This window comes from Anabrus simplex, chromosome 4, assembly GCF_040414725.1.
Source record: "Anabrus simplex isolate iqAnaSimp1 chromosome 4, ASM4041472v1, whole genome shotgun sequence".
Taxonomy (NCBI): domain Eukaryota; kingdom Metazoa; phylum Arthropoda; class Insecta; order Orthoptera; family Tettigoniidae; genus Anabrus; species Anabrus simplex.
The window spans coordinates 197,958,046-197,962,047 of record NC_090268.1 but is presented as its reverse complement, the minus strand read 5'-3'; the positions used below and the strand labels follow the sequence as shown (position 1 = coordinate 197,962,047).

The 4,002-nt window shown below is 41.8% G+C and overlaps 1 non-coding gene across 1 annotated transcript; it reads left to right on the top strand.

Moving 5' to 3' along the window:
- The first annotated feature begins 2,361 nt into the window (after positions 1-2,361).
- On the top strand, positions 2,362-2,433 carry TRNAQ-CUG (transfer RNA glutamine (anticodon CUG)). Its single transcript has one exon. It is a non-coding gene; the product is annotated as a tRNA-Gln (tRNA).
- Positions 2,434-4,002: the final 1,569 nt, after the last annotated feature.

Below are 4,002 nucleotides of genomic sequence, written 5' to 3'. Positions count from 1 at the left end.
CGAAAGTTATATCTGGTCTATTGCAGGTAATAGTTTTATCAGTGATGATACTTCTATCCGAGTAAATTTTGTAATTTTCACTTTCCAAGACTGATTGGGGTTTGTACTTCCAATATGCTGTGGTACAATGGATTAGGTTTTTTCGTCGGGCTAATTTCTGGTGAATGATTTTTGCTATTTGGTCATGTCTGTACTTGTAGTCTGTGTTTGCCATTAATTGACAGCCTGAGGTTATGTGCTGGATGGTTTCTGGAGATGTATTACACCGTCGGCACACATGTGAATGGACAGACGGATCATGTAGTATATGCTTTCTGTAGTTCCTTGTGGCAATGACTTGATCTTGTATGGCGAACATAAAACCCTCTGTTTCTGGGTATATATATCCGAATGTGTCAGCCACTCATGCGACGCATGTTTGTCGATATATGGCTGATTTAACTCATTTGGATACCGCCCATGAAGAGATTTCTTTTTCCATATAACGATCTTTTCCTCATTTGTGGAGAATGACATTGTAAGTGAAGCCGGGGTGTTCATATTGAGGGGTGTAAAACCGTTATCTGCTACAATCATTGCACTATGTAGGGCAGAGGTTTCTGATTTATGTTTGAAGTAGCACTTTAGTGATGTAATTTGTTCATTGTGTAATTTCTCAGGGTCTATTAGTCCACGACCACTATCAGAACGAGGCAGAGTGAGTCTTTCTGAGGCTGATTTTGGATGATGCATGTTGTGTTTTGTCAGGAACACATTCACATTCGTTTGAAGATCCTTCAACTCAGTTGTAGTCCACTTTATGACTCCAAATGACTATGTGAGAACAGGTATACCAAACGTGTTGATGGCCTTAACGATGCTTTTTCCTGTGAGCTTAGAACGCACGATTCGTCTTACTCGTTAAGTATATGTCGGTCTCAATGCCTGTTTTGTGTCTTTGTGTTGAATCCTGGCTGATTGGTTATATCCAAGATATCGAAATGTTTCATTTGTTGTCAGTGGTGAGATATCTGTTGCTTCAGAGTGGATGCCCTGTGCAGAGAAAGAGCCCCTCCTAATTGTCTGAGTAGCACATTTATCGAGTCCAAATTTCATGCAGATGTCTGTGAAGAAATTGTGGGTAATTGAAACAAGGTGTTCAAGTTGTCTTTGTGATGCAGCATACAGTTTCAGACCATCCATGTACAGTAGATGTGAAATTTTGTAGATTGTTCTTTGCTTATTTTTCATAGTGAATCCATGTTGTTGAATCAATAAATCTGATAGTGAGTTCAGGGCAAGACAAAACCATAGCGGACTGAGGGAATCCCCGTGGAAAATGCCTCTTTTAATTGGAATGACGTCACTTATCACACATTCTTCTCTATTGTGGTGGTTAATAGTAGTTTTCCAAGTCTCCATGGTAGTTGGTAGGAATGTCACTATTTTAGGATCAACTTTATATACTCTAAGCACCTCAACAAGCCAGTAATGTGACACTGAGTCAAATGCCTTTTTGTAATCTGTGAAGCGAGTGTGCAAATTTCGGTTTGTTATGGTATGCTTGTTCCATGATTATACTATCAATTATTAATTGTTCTTTACAGCCTTTTGAGAACCGTTTGCAGCCCTTTTGTTCCTCAGCGATGATGTCATTGACCTTGTAATGATTCTGGAATCTATTTGCTACAAGTTATTATTATTATTATTATTATTATTATTATTATTATTATTATTATTATTATTATTATTATTAAACTGGTTATCCTCCAGGGTCGGCTTTGCCCTCCGACTCGGCGAGGGATCCCACCTCTACCGCCTCAACGGCAGTGTCCTGGAGCTTCAGACTCTGGGTCGGGGGATACAACTGGGGGTATGACCAGTACCTCGCCCAGGCGGCCTCACCTGCTATGCTGAACAGGGGCCTTGCGGGGGGATGGAAAGATTGGAAGGGGTAGACAAGGAAGAGGGAAGGAAGCGGTCGTGGACTTGAATAAGGTACCATCCCGGCATTTGGCTGGAGGAGAAGTGGAAAACCACGGAAAACCACTTCCAGGATGGCTGAGGTGGGAATCGAATCCGCCTCTACTCAGTTGACCTCCCGATGCTGAGTGGACCCCGTTCCAGCCCTCGTACCACTTTTGTGGCAGAGCCGGGAATCGAACCCGGGCCTCCGGGTATGGCAGTTAATCACACTAACCACTACACCACAGAGGCGGACTATAACTATGGGTCAACTCTTTACCACCCGGAAGCCATCAAATCATATCAACAAGTTATATAACGATCCGCGATCTCGTTTCATTCTTTTGATTCCGATTATAACCTTCACACCTTCGTAGACTGAGATATTAGCGCTTACTATGTGTATAAGCGACGTGTGGTCCCGTGGTGTAATGGTTAGCACTCTGGACTCTGAATCCAGCGATCCGAGTTCAAATCTCGGTGGGACCTGGCATTTTAATTACAAGGTGATACAAGTTTCTTAATCCTCTGATGCATTTCTTTCCGTTCTCAAACAATATTAACTTTGACAGTCTTTCTGCGTGATGAGTAATGTTTGGATGTTAAGGAAAGCTCATATATCATTCCTGAGGTCATTTTATAGTCCGCCTCTGTGCTGTAGTGGTCAGTGCGATTAGCTGCCACCCCCCAGAGAGTCGGGTTCGATTCCCGGGTCTGCCACGAAATTATTTGAAAAGTGATACGATTGCTTGAAGGGGGTCCACTCAGCCTTAGATGGTCAAATGAGTAGAGGTGGGTTCGATTCCCTTCTCAGCCATCCTGGAAGTGGTTTTCCGTGGTTTCGCACTTCTCCTCCAGGCAAATCCCGGGATGGTACCTAACCATGGCCGCTTTCTTCCATCTTCCTCACCTGCTATGCTGAACAGGGGCCTGGCGGGGTGATGGGAAGATTGGAAGGGAGAGACAGGGAAGAGGGAAGGAAGCGGCTGTGGCCTTAAGTTAGGTACCATCCCGGCATTTGCCTGGAAGAGAAGTGGGAAACCACGGAAAACGACCTCCAGAATGGCTGAGGTGGGAATCGAAACCACCTCTACTCTGTTGACCTCCCGAGGCTGAGTGGACCCCGTTCCAGCCCTCGTATCACTTTTCAAATTTCGTGGCAGAGCCGGGAATCGAACCCGGGCATCCGGGGGTGGAAGCTAATCGCACTAACTACTACACCGCAGAGGAGGACATAATAATAATAATAATAATAATAATAATAATAATAATAATAATAATGTCCGCCAAACCAGGAGGGTAAACAGATTAAGAAAGGAAGAAAAAATATTATTACGTATTATTATTATTATTATTATTATTATCTTATTATTATTATTACAGGATTTTATCGTGGACGCAGAGGTAGGGTAGCACATGGAGTTAATGGCTGGACAGGGGATCACTTAGAGCAAAAATTTAAATTCACTTGAACATAAATTGGAAATTTTATTTATTTCCTCTCTTAAAACACAAGTAGAGTAATATATTGCTTTAACAAGAAGTAGTTGAAAAATTTCTTGAGAATATTCACATTTAACAACATGCTCGTCAACTCCAAGTATAGATTGGGCTAATAAGTCATTAATCAGGTACAAGATTCATTGGGAGAAACTCCCAGTCGTTAACCTATAGATGAAAGAGCATAATTTATCTTAATAGGTACACATTTTAGAGTCTGAGCTCCAAATACATAAATAAAGTATATGATAAAGCTATATGTCGCTTCTTACACTCTCAATTAAACAATTAACCAATTGGATGACCCCACTTCATCTTGTTCATACACGGGTTGCCCCATCGTGAGCTTATCAATTACAACATTTCACAAACGAGGAAGTACTGTACCCCAAGGGAATCTAATTGTGGTCACGGTTACCCGCAAAACATTGATGAATATACAAATCATATTGCTCATCCTACTAGGTCTTATGAATGAAAATTAAAGGATAATGTAGGCCATTAACAAAAGGAAGGGAGGCGAAACACCAGCACTTCTTAAAAGAACATTCCTGAAAG